The sequence below is a fragment of the Chrysemys picta genome, chromosome 12, assembly GCF_011386835.1.
Source record: "Chrysemys picta bellii isolate R12L10 chromosome 12, ASM1138683v2, whole genome shotgun sequence".
Lineage (NCBI taxonomy): Eukaryota > Metazoa > Chordata > Testudines > Emydidae > Chrysemys > Chrysemys picta.
In genome coordinates, this window is record NC_088802.1 from 10,850,740 (window position 1) to 10,865,280 (window position 14,541).

The 14,541-nt window shown below is 51.0% G+C and overlaps 2 protein-coding genes and 1 pseudogene across 2 annotated transcripts in view; all 3 read right to left on the bottom strand.

Moving 5' to 3' along the window:
* The window catches only part of LOC101948742 (zinc finger protein RFP-like), a 1,201,957-nt gene that overhangs the window by 1,033,550 nt on the left and 153,866 nt on the right, over nt 1-14,541 (bottom strand). The gene's annotated exons all lie outside the window — the stretch shown is intronic.
* The window catches only part of LOC122173389 (zinc finger protein 436-like), a 49,813-nt gene that overhangs the window by 21,486 nt on the left and 13,786 nt on the right, over nt 1-14,541 (bottom strand). The window lies entirely within an intron of this gene.
* On the bottom strand, nt 290-10,748 carry LOC103307135 (zinc finger protein 850-like; annotated as a pseudogene).

The following is a 14,541-nucleotide window of genomic DNA, read 5'->3' on the forward strand; positions in this document are numbered from 1 at the left end:
CCTTGCACCGCGAGAACAGCTCAGCTGGAGCCGGGTAGAAGAAGTGCCTGGCTGGGGGCTCGGGGTCCGGAGGCGGGGGGGGGGCTGCCCGAAGCCAGTAGCGCTGGCTCGGGCAGCTTGGCTCTGTAAATCTGAGAGGGGAGGAGTGGAGCAGAGCCGCAGCGGGAGAGGAAGTGCCGGACGTATGGTAACCCTAGTCACCCCCATAAAGGGGCCGGATTACGACACAGCCTTGTTCTCTCCAGACAAATCCCCCAAACACTTCAATGAAAACACACAGGTCCAGACAAAACAGTAAAACCAGTTTATTAACTGGAGCAAGGGGGTTTTCAGGGATTACAAGGGAGAAAGATGTAAAAGGTCAGGAACCGGTTAAAACTATAAAATTAAAACATGCATTTTAAATCCTAAATTTTACCAATCTAAGGAAAATGAGAAGCAAGCAGGTTTTCGCATCCCACCCGCTGTTGCAGGCAGTTCACAGTTCTTAAACCCAAGCTGGATTTCCTACCAGCCTTGATCCACCCTCCCCAGTCCAAGGTCCCTGTTCCCTTTCAAGCCATTTTGCTTCCTTCTGTAAAGATGGGAGAGGAGAGGTAAAAATGGAGGCAATTCTCCCTTGTGCTTTTATACCACTCTCCTCTTTGAGGTTCATCCCCCAGCCGGGGGGCAGGCAACAATCAGTCTGTGGCCTAAGTGAACGTCCAGCCGTCCTTCCGGTGAATTGTAACTCTCCTGTTCCCAGATCCACAGCTGGTGAATGGCCGGCTAAGCAATTACTGCCCACTTAGCACTTAGCTGGTGTGCAGGTGCCATTGTCTCTGAGGAGCTCGTCTGTGGGCGTTTTCCAGCTTTACAGCATGTAACAAACATACAGCAAACACTCAGAGCTCCATGGACAGTGCTGATAGACACATTTTAATGGGACACTAATATTCAGCAGGTGATGACTTTTCCTAGGATACCGCACAAGACATACTTTGGAGAAGATTTATCATTTTGTAAACGTGGTGCCCATAAGAGTGTAGACCAGTGGTTCTGAGATGTGTTTCATTGCCGCCCCCTCCCACTTGGTGTCGGTGGTCATTTACGCCCCCACCCTCAAAAACAAATATATCACCACCCAGCTCTAAAGGCAAGAGTAGTTGCTGGCAATGTGCACAGCTCTGAAGACCTCTAATAGCAGCACAGAAGTTAGGGTGGCCACCTGAACAATAATATTCATCAATATAGCTGTTCACAACACTTATTACCCCATTGCCACTCTTACTTCTGTGATGCTGCTGCACCTGTGTTTGAGAGCCTGAGCATTTATCCCCACCTCCCAGATAGGCCTGTTCCTTCTTCATGAGCCCCAGCCAACTGAGGCCGACAGCCAGTGCTCTTAAGAAAAAAACCAAACAACCCACACTGATCACGTCTCCCCTGACACATTCCTGTGCCTTCATTGGGAGGCTCTGCCCACACTTTGAGAATTGCTAGTGTAGAGAGTCACCGTGGGGATTGGTAGCCAAGATGGTAACATCTGCTCCTTTCCGTCTCCGGGATCCCCAGAGAAAATGTCCGAGTAGGAGAGCGGAACAGATCGGATTTTAACATTAACCTGGCAAAACACATTTTGATGATTTCAGCTATAAATATTCCCTCCATCCTTCAGCCCCTATCCCCAGCGAATTCAATGAGACTGAGCTAGAATAGGGCAGGTGGCACGGGCGACGGTTATAATGGCTGAATTATTGATCCCTGAAATAACAGAATACAGGAACCCTTTGGATAGCTCAACATAGAGTACTACAGTTACCCCTCTTAGAATCACAGAATATCAGGGTTGGAAGGGAACTCCGGAGGTCATCTAGTCCAACCCCCTGCTTAAAGCAGGACCAATCCCCATCCTTCTTGTAGTGTGGGGACCAAAACTGGACACAATACTCCAGATGAGGCCTCACCAATGTTGAATAGAGGGGAACGATCACATCCCTCGGTCTGCTGGCAATGCCCCTACTTTAACAGCCCAAAATGCCCTTAGCCTTCTTGGCAACAAAGGCAGAGTGTTGATTTATATACAGCTTCTCATCCACCATAAACCCGAGGTCCTCTTCTGCAGAAATGCTGCCTAGCCATTCGGTCCCTCGTCTGTAGCAATGAATGGGATTCTTTGATCCTAAGTGCAGGACTCTCCACTTGTCCTTGTTGAACCTCATCAGATTTATTTTGGCCTAATTCTCTAATTTGTCTACGTCCCTCTGTATCATATCCCTACCCTACAGCATATCTACCACTCCTCCCAGTTTAGTGTCATCTGCAAACTTTCTGAGGGTGCAGTCCACATCATCCTCCAGATCATTAATGAAGATACTGAACAAAACCGGCCCCAGGACCGTCCACTGGGACACGCCACTTGATACCGGCTGCCAACTAGACATGGAGCCATTGATCAGTACCCATTGAACCCGACGATCTATCCAGCTTTCTATCCATTTTATGGTCCATTCATCCAGCCCATACTTCTTCAACTTGCTGGCAAGAATACTGTAGGAGATCATATCAAAAGCTTTGCTAAAATCAAGGAATAACACATCTACTGCTCTCCCCTCATCCACAGAACCAGTTATCTCAACATAGAAGGCAATTAGGTTACTCAGACATGACTTGCCCTCTTCTTCCAAGTCTTTAAAAATACACATTTACATTTCAAACTCTAGCTTATCTAAGGCAGAAACACTGTTAAAATCTCTCTCTAAATGTTGACCCAGAGTCAATTACATACAAGTTGCTTAACCCTTTCTTGCCATGTGTCACAGAAGTTTAGATCCTGTGTGGATTCTTCCATGTTTAATGAGGCTAGACCTCTATATGAAACATTTCCAGCAGTCCAAGAACCTCTGGAGTCTCTCCTGTGTGGATTGACTGATGTTGAACAAGGTGTGACATCTGTATAAAACTTTTCCCACAGTCCAAGCACTTGTGGGCTCTCTCTCCCGTGTGGAGTGCCTGATGATAAAGAAGGTGTGACCTTCTTATGAAACTTTTCCCATAGTCCAAGCACATGTGTGGTCTCTCTTCTGTGTGCAATGCCTGATGGCGAACTAGGTATAACCTCTCTATGAAACTTTTCCCACAGTCCAAGCACTTGTGTGGTCTTTCTCCTGTGTGCAATGCCTGATGTTTAACAAGGTGTGACCGCTATATGAAACTTTTCCCAGAGCCCACAAGTGCTTGGACTGTTTCTCCTGTGTGTAATGCCTGATGTTTAACAAGCTGTGACCTTCTTATGAAACTTTTCACACAGTCGAAGCATTTGTGGGGTCTCTCTCCTGTGTGGATTGCCTGATGTTGAATAAGGTTTGACTTCCATAAGAAACTTTTCCCACAGTCCAAGCATTTGTGGGGTCTCTCTCCTGTGTGGATTGTCTGATGTTGAACAAGTTTTGACTTGCTTCTGAAGCTTTTCCCACACTCCAAGCACTTGTGGGTTCTCTCTCCTGTGTGGATTGCCTGATGTTTAACAAGGTCGGACCTTTGTATGAAACTTTTCCCACAGTCTAAGCAGTTGTGAGGTCTGGCTCCTGTGTGGATTGCCTGATGAAAAACAAGGTGTGACTTTCTTATGAAACTTTTGCCACAGTCCAAGCACTTGTGGGGTCTTTCTTCTGTGTGGATTGCCCGATGTTGAACAAGGTTTGATCTCTCTATGAAACTTTTCCCACAGTCCAAGCACTTGTGGGGTCTCTCTCCTGTGTGGATTGCCTGATGTGTAACAAGGTGTGACCGCTGTATGAAACTTTTCCCACAGTACAAGCACTTGTGGGGTCTTTCTTCTGTGTGGATTGCCCGATGTTGAACAAGGTTTGATCTCTCTATGAAACTTTTCCCACAGTCCACACACTTGTGGGGTCTCTCTCCTGTGTGGATTGCCTGATGTGTAACAAGGTGTGACCGCTCTATGAAACTTTTCCCACAGTCCAAGCACTTGTGGGGTCTCTCTCCTGTGTGGATAGCCCGATGTTTAATAAGGTATGACCTTTTCATGAAACTTTTCCCACAGTCCAAGCACTTGTGGGGTTTCTCTCCAGTGTGGATTGCCTGATGTTGAACAAGGTATGACCTTTTCATGAAACTTTTCCCACAGTCCAAGCACTTGTGGGGTTTCTCTCCTGTGTGGATTGACTGATGTGTAACAAGGTGTGACCTTCTTTTGAAACTTTTCCCACAGTCCAAGCACTTGTGGGGTCTCTCTCCTGTGTGGATTGCCTGATGACGAACTAGGTGTGACTTCTGTATGAAAAGTTTCCCACAGTCCAAGCACTTGTGGGGTCTCTCTCCTGTGTGGATTGCCTGATGTTTAACAAGGTGTGACCTTCTTTTGAAACTTTTCCCACAGTCCAAGCACTTGTGGAGTCTCTCTCCTGTGTGGATTGCCTGATGACGAACTAGGTCTGACCTCTGTATGAAAAGTTTCCCACAGTCCAAGCACTTGTGGGGTCTCTCTCCTGTGTGGATTGCCTGATGTTTAACAAGCTCTGACCTCTGTATGAAACTTTTCCCACAGTCTAAGCAGTTGTGAGGTCTGGCTCCTGTGTGGATTGCCTGATGTTGAACAAGGTCAGACCTTCTTTTGAAACTTTTCCCACCGTCCAAGCACTTGTGGGGTCTCTCTCCTGTGTGGATTGCCTGATGACGAACTAGGTGTGACCTCTGTATGAAAAGTTTCCCACAGTCCAAGCACTTGTGGGGTCTCTCTCCTGTGTGGATTGCCTGATGTTTAACAAGGTGTGACCTTCTTTTGAAACTTTTCCCACAGTCCAAGCACTTGTGGAGTCTCTCTCCTGTGTGGATTGCCTGATGACGAACTAGGTGTGACTTTCTTATGAAACTTTTCCCACAGTCAAAGCACTTGTGTGGTCTCGCTCCTGTGTGTAATACCTGATGTTTAACAAGGTCTGACCTTTTCATGAAACTTTTCCCACAGTCCAAGCACTTGTGAGGTCTCTCTCCTGTGTGGATTGCCTGATGTTGAACAAGGGTTGACTTTGTTATGAAACTTTTCCCACAGTTCAAGCACTTGTAGGGTCTTTCTCCTGTGTGGATTGCCTGATGTGTAACAAGGTTTGACTTTCTTATGAAACTTTTCCCACAGTCCAAGCACTTGTGGGGTCTTTCGCCTGTGTGGATTGCCTGATGATGAACAAGGTCTGACCTTTGTATGAAACTTTTCCCACAGTCCAAGCACTTATGGGGTCTCGCTCCTGTGTGTAATGCCTGATGTTTAACAAGGTGTGACCTTCTTATGAAACTTTTCCCACAGTCCAAGCACTTGTGGCGTCTTTCTCCTGTGTGGATTGCCTGATGACGAACTAGGTGTGACCTCTGTATGAAACTTTTCCCACAGTCCAAGCACTTGTGGGGTCTCTCTCCTGTGTGGATTGCCTCATGTTTAACAAGGTTTGACTTTCTTATGAATCTTTTCCCACAGTCCAAGCACTTATGGGGTCTCTCCCTTGTGTGGCTTAACTGATGTCTAATTATTTGTGTCTTCGAAATGAAACCTTTCCCCCGCTCGAGGGATGGAGAGGGTTTCTCTTCAGTGTGGCTGCTCCCATGGTTATTAAGATCTGAGAGCTTATTAAAACTTTCCCCATCGTCCAAGCATTGAGGGGGTTTCCCTCCAGTATAGATTGTCTGATGTGTCACAATGAATTCTTTCGCAAACTGAGGGTAGTGCCCGGGTGTCTCTTCCTTGGGATTTGTCTGCTGCGCTCTGGGATCCTTGTCTCCTCCCCCACCGTTAATAGATTCATCCACTTTCTTCCCTGCGTGGTTTTCCAGAAGCCTCTCTGACCTGTGCCAGTTTCCCCAGCCTTCTTCCTGCTCCAAGCACTGGGAAAAATTCCCTTCAGCTCTTCCTACAAAGGTCCCCTGCAGTTCCTCATGATGATTCCCCTGCTGATTCTCACTCCCTCGCTCAGCACCTGCTGGGAGAGACACAATTCAGACAGGAGTCATTGTGCTGGGGAGAATGAGGAATAGCACCGAGGAAAAACCCAACACAAAGACTGAGCAATGGGACTCTGCCGCCACATCCCACCCAAACACTCACAGGGAAGGAAAGCTGGGAAGCAAACTCCTGCAGCTAAGAGGCTGGATAGAATGGCGTGAGCTATATCTGATGACTGCAGCCCTGTCCTGGCTGAGATGAGGAAGAACTGAGGGTGCTTACTCACACCATATTTTGGGATTCTCAACTTCTTTCATTCCCTAGATTGTTTCTGTGTCAGTCCTCACCTGTATGGGTGCATCTCGGAAGCCTTCTTTCTTTGCAGGCCTGGAGATCGGGCACCCACGGTTCTTCCCCTCGTTCCAGCCGGGAGATGAGCTCAGGTTTGGGAATTGGAAATCCTGTGCAGAGGGTGAAATCAGACCAGATCAGGGTGCTTGGAACATTGGTGGAGTATTTGTCAGAAAGAACATTCAGTGAGTGCAACCTGTCCCTGTGCTCTGCTGGAGGAGCGGTTAATCCAAGAGGATGGGGAAACGATCAGTGAGCCCCCTTGGGCAGAGGGAGTTGTCTGGGGAGGTGAGTTGAATTATTACTACACTCTCACTAGGCATTCCCAGGATCTGTGTGCTCTGGGGGCCTTGCTGACTCACACACAGCTCTGCACTTAAACCCCTGCTTCTTTCTAAACCTGCAGAGCCCAGAGCACTCCCCATGGCTGGAGCTATTCCCAAGGAGGGAGGTGAACAGGGTTTGTGTGTGAAGCCGAGAAACAACACAGTCAGGACAATGCTGGATTTATGCCCCTTTGAAAGCTGGAGGGGTGGGGATGGTTTAGCTTGTCCATTGGGTTTTGACACCCATGTCCCACTGGAGAGAGCACGGAGATGCAAGTCTCTCTCATACGGCAGCTGTGCATTATGGAACCACTCGCCTCTGATCTAACTGACCAGGGAAGAACCTGACCAGATTCAGACACGCAGACCCCACGGCTTCTAGTTAGGGTGACCAGACGACCCGATATTATCAGCACAGGCCCGATTTTAGGGTATTTGTTCCGTGTCCCGACCTTACATCGGCTGGGACGCACTATGTCCTGATATCAGGGGACCGTCTGTTGGAGGACGAAAGCCGTCGCCACTCACATCTTCTTCCTGGGCCTGGGGAAGCACAAATGAACTCCTGGCTCTTCCCCGCCGGCCGGCATGAGCCTGCAGAGTGCTGTAGCCCCACTCCCCAGGCACGCACAGAGGCGGTGAGGAGGTCTATGCTGCGTGCTGCGGGGGTGGGGCTTGTAGGCGCCGGCAGCAAGCCCACCGCCCCCCACCCCCCTCGACCCTGCTGGGACTCAACTGGCCCCCTGGCGGGTCCCTCTGGCTGCGGGAGGGGCTCTGCGTGCTCCCGAGGTGGGTGGTGGAGATGGAACGGAGGCAAACTGGTGCGGGCGGGACGGGGCGTGGAGCCGCCGGTGGGTTCTCAGCCCCCACCAATTTTTATTGTGCTCCGGCGGTTTCTTTCGTTTTCCTTCACCGCCGGCTTGTTTTTTGTTTTTTGTTTGGCTCCCCCCCGCGTCCTCATATTTCACCTCTCTCACCTAGTCACCCTACTTCTAGTATAAGAAGGAATGGGAATCCCTTACCCAGCGAGGTCACCGTCTCGTAGTTCTCCTGCATGACGTCCCTGTAGAGGGCTCTCTGAGCGGGGTCCAGCAGAGCCCCCTGACCCTGGGTGAAATACACAGCCACCTCCTCGAACGTCACTGGTAACTGAAACACCAAAAGTCCCCCACTCAGTACTTGCTGCCCCAGCAACAATCCCACTAGTAACGTGGGAGGAAGGATAAAGAAATGGAAGCTCTGGGAGGGCCAGAGTAGCAGAATCCCACCCCCACCCTGCTGAGAGCAGCCAGGAGGCTTCAGGGCCTGGGGAGAAGGTCAGAGCTCCTTGTCCACCCCAGCACACAGAGTAGGGCAGGGTCGTTTCATTTCCCACACACGTGGCAGCCACAGGCTAATATGGGAAGCAGAGCCCTAAGCCAGGGACAGGGACAGGAAACCCGACAACTTCCCTTCATAATTCACAGCAGCCTCAGGCTAATGGGGTCTCACTGCAGCACTGGGAGGCTTGAAAATGTTCCCAGCCCTGTGTAAGTGGGTTGTATCCTGTTTGAGAAATGGGGGAATGTCCCGTCTCCCCTCCCCCGTCACCAATGGGCCCACTCAGAAAAACAGCAGGTTTATCACATCTTGTCTCCTCCCTGCCCCTGAAAATCCCCTACCTGAGCTGGCTCCATCACAGACATTTCCCTTCCCTGTCTCCTGGAAGACGGGTCCATCTGGAGCAAAACGTGGACGTGATTCCTCAGCCTGTCGGGGCGAGAGGGGCGATGGGGGAGGTTACAGAAGGGGTTTCAGTCCATGTCACACCCCGATTCCCACTCAGGCTCTTCAGACCCTCCCAGTAACAGTATCTCTGATCCAAATGCTAGAAAAAAAAGCAGAACCAAAGGGGCCACCCAGAAATCAGACCAGGGCTCTGGGCGACCCCAAAACTCATGAGACACAGACCCAGGGGCGGCTCTAGGCACCAGGAAAGCAAGCAGCAGCTTGGGGCAGCCCATTTGCAGGGACACCAGCGGGCAGGGATCCAGCCTGGGAGCTGAGAGCCAACAGGGGGCCCTGGGAGCTGTTGTTCCTTGGTTAGTTCCCTGCCTATAGAGCCAGCCCTGGAGGAGGGAAAGAACTACATTTCCCAGCATTCCCTTGGCCTCTATTAACAGGAAAGGGAGGGGGAGGGAGTATGGTAGCTGAAACCTCATGCTGCAGCTTGTTGTGAAGGGAGAGCTCATTGCTAGAGCTAGGGTGGCACTGTGAATAGGCAACAAGTGTGCCCAAGGAGTAGAAAAAAGCTTTGGCCCAGATATTCCCTTCAGAAGACTTCCCCAGACTGGATTAGGGATACTGGTGTGACCTCACCTTGCAGCCCCCAAAGAAGGAATTGAGTGGCCTAAATGGACAGTGCCCCTGTCTATCTGAAACCTAGCAAGGGAGGTATGTGGATCCCACTAGAATTTAAAATGAAAAGTAAGGGAGGGGAGGCTCTGGACCTGGGCAGCTTTAGATACAGTATCAGGCACGTAGGAGGATTTCCACTTCCACTGAGCCATGGAAGCAGAAATTGACTTTTCCTTTCCAGATTTAGCTAATATTCAGAAAGGGAATCTAGCACCTGCCGTCCAGATTTGAACACCTCAAAATCCAGGAGTGCTCAAGCTCAATTTGGGCAGCTGTTACTTCAGTTCTCCCAAACCAAATATACTGATCCACTGTAACTTGCTGTAGAAAAAGTAGGATAAAATTGAGCAAGAAATGCTTCCCAGTGGATTTTAGGACTGGAATTGCTATTTTCAACAGCCATTGCCTTTTTTTTTTTTAGTTTTATTTGTTTAAAAGGAAGACAGTGATATCGCATTGGCAAATTCCCCATAGAAACAAAGAGTGGAACAAAAGAATAATGAAGGCACCTCAACTTTTCCTCTTTGATGGGGAACAGGCTTATAATACGCATCCAGATATCCTCCAATCACACAAGCTGAAAATGGTTCCACTTTACTGCAGTTCTGTAACCATATGGGAACCAATCCTGTCTGTGTTCTGTGAACATCCAAAATTGCTGAATGACCCGCCCTGGGAGCAAGTTACCAGTGATCCAGGGCTGGGGCGAAAGGAGGGTGCAGGTGGATGGAGGAAGAGCCCAGGGCTGGGGCAGGAAGGGGTGTGTGGGTGGGTGGGCACTGGTGCGGGGGAAAAGTGGAGCCCAGAGCTCCGGCTGCACGTGGTGGGGGGGAGACCCCAGGGCTGGGGCAACAGAAGGATGCAGTGGGGGAGCCCAGGGCTCTGTGGTGGGGGCAACCACATTTTTTTTCCTTGGGGCGGCAAAAAACCTAGAGCCGGCCCTGCACAGACCCAACCAGCACGGGTGCGTCTGACAATAACACACTGGGAGCAGGGTGTGGGTGTGGGGGGCTGGGTTTTTACCTCTGTCCACTGCCACTCTCCCCACACCCCTGCTTCCCTCGCAGTGCCCCCCACTCACATCTTTCCCCGTTCCAGCCACGCTCCCCTCAGCCCCACAATCCACACGATCCACCCATCTTCCCTTCAGTGCACCCCAGCCCCCATCACAGCCTGACCCCGCATCGCCAGCACCCGCCTCCTGCTCCCTCCTCCCTCTGCAGCCCGGGAGTGACGAGGGGGCGGGCGGGTCTCTCTCACCTTCCCTCCGAGCGGGGCCCCTTGGGGCAGGGGCCGGGCCGGGAAGGGGCCTGGCCGGGCTGGGGGCTCTGCCCTGGGAGAGGCTCCTGGGGAGCAGCGGGAAGGGCCCTGCTGGAGATTCCCCTCTCCCGGCTGCAGCCAGGGCTCCGGGCTCCCAGCACCAGCCGCCGGGGCTCGGGGATCTCGCCAGGAGCCTGGAGCCAGAGTCACCGCAGCGGCCGCGAGTCACTTTCTGGCGCCGGGACAGACCCCAGCGATCGCTCCCCCCAGAGCCGCCTCCCAGCTGCTCCTGGGTCCTAGCGATCAACCCATCGCTCTGCAGCATCTCTGTGTCCGACCCCTGTTCCACTCACAGACGTTAAGGTCAGAAGGGCCCATCATGAGCATCTAGCCCAGGGATTCTAAGGACCAAATTTGGTGGCCTCAGAGTATTGCCAGCAACTCCCGCTGGTGGCCGCTCTGACACTTTCCCTATAATCCGAATTAATTTTAGGAGAGACCAATAAATATGCAGCGAGGTAAGTGGGGGGAACGGTCTCACTATTGTGGGGAACTTTTCTGGCTTATACACCACCCTGATTGTATGGAATAGCAAAAGGAGCTGAGTCCTCGCTCCCTTTACCTGGAGACCTGACTGACCTCCAGGACTCCCCTCCCACTCCGGTGTCTGAAACCCTGACAAGGCTGGCCCCAAGATTCCTGCAGGGTCTTCATCCCCAATTTTGTTGTGATCACTCAGGACAGAGGCTAGGGTGTTGTATCCCCACTCTGGGGTCCTCTCTTCACTCCGGACGCATCCCTGATGTCGCTATTCAGCACTGCATAGAGTTCAGAACAAATACGATTTATTAAACAGCAAGTAATTAAAAAAATTAAGGAAAAAATGGGAAAGAGGAATAGAAAACATTATGTCATCCCACGCTGCTCAGGGTCCCCCCTCGCTCTCCCCAGCTGTTCACCACACCCAGCACCAGACTGCTCCAGACCCAGCTTCCCTCTGCATCAGTGCTTCTACTCCTCTGCCTCCAACCCAGCTCTAGCTGCTCCTCTCCCCTTAGCTCTGCCCTTCTCTGGCAGGCAGCTCCAGCTCACACAGAGAATTGGCACCTGACTCCTTCATTGGCCTGCCAGCCCTGTCAACGAGGTTGACCTAGTGCCTTGGCCTCTCTCCATTCGCCCTGGGGACTAGTCTCAGGGTTTTCATTTCTCATTGGCCCTTCCTGTCTTTTGGTACTGGGAGAAACCAACCAAAACCCCCCCACTAAGTTTCAGTAAGGGGCCAACAGTCATGGGGTCAGGCAACTTCATGGTGTGTGTGAGCTCCAAAGCATCCTTCAGGTGAATTATAAATTTCTTTCTTTACCCCTTTCTTCCTGTTGGTGATGGACGGCCAGATAAGGGGTTTCTAACACCCACAGTCAGTCCTTTGTCATCTCTGAGGAGTTTGAGTGGGACAATCCCCAGAACTATGACATATTTCTGTAACAAAAACTTTGACATATGTCTGGGTCTTTATGGACAGATCTCCGTCTTTGAGCCTGCTGAGTGGGTTTTGCCATAACAGCAAATGTCCGGGGGTGTTTGCAGAGCACAAGGGCTGAAGCTCAGAAACATCCCTGATTAGTCACCTTCCCAACTATCCAATTGCCCTGCATCCATAGCTGATTGATTGCTGCCAGCTCCCGCTCACCCAGGCCCAGACTCCCAGCCCTGAGGGGAGGGGAGGCATCCCGCATGTCGACGCTGACTGACAGCTGCTGCCAGCGCCCTGCCACTGTGACAGCGGCCAACACTGCCCTCACCTCATGAGTACCCCCACAGCACCCCCTCCAGCACTCCTAACTCTACACACTCTATCAGCTGCCACCCCCCATTAGTGTCCTCTTTTGGGGCACCTGGCATATGGTCAGGCTAGCAACAAACATACATTGAAATCTTACCATTCTATATGAAATGGTGTCACATGCATTTCAACGGCACAATATTCAGCAGATCATGAGTTTACCAATGATCCCTCACCAGGCACACTATGCACACAAAATATCATAACCCTACACAAGTGGTGAACATGGGGTGCAGAGGGTATCACAAGAGGGATCCGTGTGGGGTGAGTGGGGCAAAGAAACTCTCTGTCATCCCAACGCAGGACAGGGTGCGACATGGGGAGGGCGGGACCTGTTGGCTATCGAGGGCCGTGAAGGCAGGCAGGGAGAGGAGCCCCTCTGCAGGCTTGGCCCTGGTCCACTGGAGTTCCTGGGGAGAGGAACCCCTCCCTCACCAGGATTTCAACGATTTCCACCACACCACTGACCTCAGCCTATACCAGTCCACACAAGAGATCCTGGACACCACAGCAAATAAGTGCAGGTCACATAAACACCACCCTATACCGGAAAGCTACTGACCGCTATACTTACCTACCTGCCTCCATCTTCCATCCAGACCTTGGGAGTCAGGCCAGTCCTTGCTTACAGACAGCCCCCAATCTAAAGCAAATACTCACCAGCAACTACACACCACAGAAACACTAACCCAGGAACCAATCCCTGCAACAAACCCCGTTGCCAACTCTGTCCCCATATCTACTCTAGCGACACCATCATAGGACCCAACCATATCAGCCACACTATCAGGGGCACATTCAGTTGCACATCTACTAACGTAATATATGCCATCATGTGCCAGCAATGCCCCTCTGCCATGTACATTGGCCAAACCGGACAGTCTCTATGTAAAAGAATAAATGGACACAAATCAGGAATGGTAACATATAAAAGCCAGTAAGAGAACACTTCAATATCCCTGGACATTCAACAACAGATTTAAAAGTAGCCATCCTTCAACCAAAAAACTTCTGTATGAAACTTTTCCCACAGTCCAAGCACTTGTGGAGTCTCTCTACTGTTTTGATTCTCTGATATTTAACAAGCTGTGATCTCTATTTGAAACTTTTCCCACAGTCCAAGCACTTGTGGGGTCTCTCTCCTGTGTGGATTGCCTGATGACAAACAAGGCTGACCGTGTGGCCAGCGCTCTGGGGGTGGGGCTGTGCACTTCCGCGGAGCAGTGTGTCTAGATCCGCGCGGAGCCAGACACGCTGCTCTGAGTAGCATGGTAGGGGAGACAGGGATGTGGGGTTGGATAAGTGGCAGCAGCTCCCGGGGGGCAATCAGGGAACAGGGAGCAGGGTGGGTTGCATAGCGGTTGGGGTTCCGGGGTGGTGGTTGGGGGGGGTCTCTGGAGGGGGCAGTCAGGGAGCAGGGGTGGTTGGATGGGGCGTGGGAGTCTCGGGCGTCTGTCAGGGGGCAGGGGGTGGATAGGGGATGGGGCTGTAATTGGACAGGGAGCAAGGGGGGTTGGGCGGGAGGGTTCTGGGTGGGGCAGTTAGGGTGGGGGTCTCCGGAGGGGGTGGTCAAGAGACAAGGAGTGGGGGTGGGTTGGAGATTCTGAGGGGGGGCAGTCAGGGGCTGGGAAGTGGGAGGGGGCGGATAGGGGGCGGGGCCAAGCTGTTTGCGGAGGCACAGCCTTCCCTATCTGGTCCTCCATACAATTTTACAACCCTCATGTGGCCCTCGAGCCCAAAAGTTTGCTCACCCCTGGGCTAAGTCCTTTAAGTTACTTTCACCCCTGACCATTGGGAAGGAAACAGATGCATGAGGGGAAGGCTGGCAGCAGAACCTCAAGTCTCCCATGCCAGGGGGAGTTCAGGATTTAGCCAAAACGAACGTCGGTGGAGTTGAGGATGTCGGCTGGTTCCTCTTCTCTGGTTTGCCCTGCGTAACTTGCCTTTCAGGATCAGGATGATGAAGGCACAATGGTGCCAGGAGACAGCAGGTGTGAGACATTCCCCAGGGTACAATCTGGACTGTTGAACTGCTTAATTCTCCATCCCAGGGCATGTTTTACACTGTTTCCCAGAGTGAATAAAAATCAATGATTTAAAAAAAAAATCAAGAAAATCAGATTTTTTTTATTTAATTCGGATTATTTTGATAATTTTTTTCCTCAAAAACCATTTTATCTAAAGAAAAAGATACATTATAGCTCAAAGATCTCTCATCATAGAATAGGGATTATACATTCTAATTCTATAGTATGAGACAATATAGACATGTCATGTTTAAGAAAACTTTTGTAAATGAGTTCCTGTAGTTCATGCATTAAGGACCCAGTCTTATGGGGATCCACAGGCTTCTGTATAGATTACTTAGGTAAATCTTTCTATCTACCCTATGGGACTCAGTGCTCAGTCTAGAAGATACCATGAGAGAT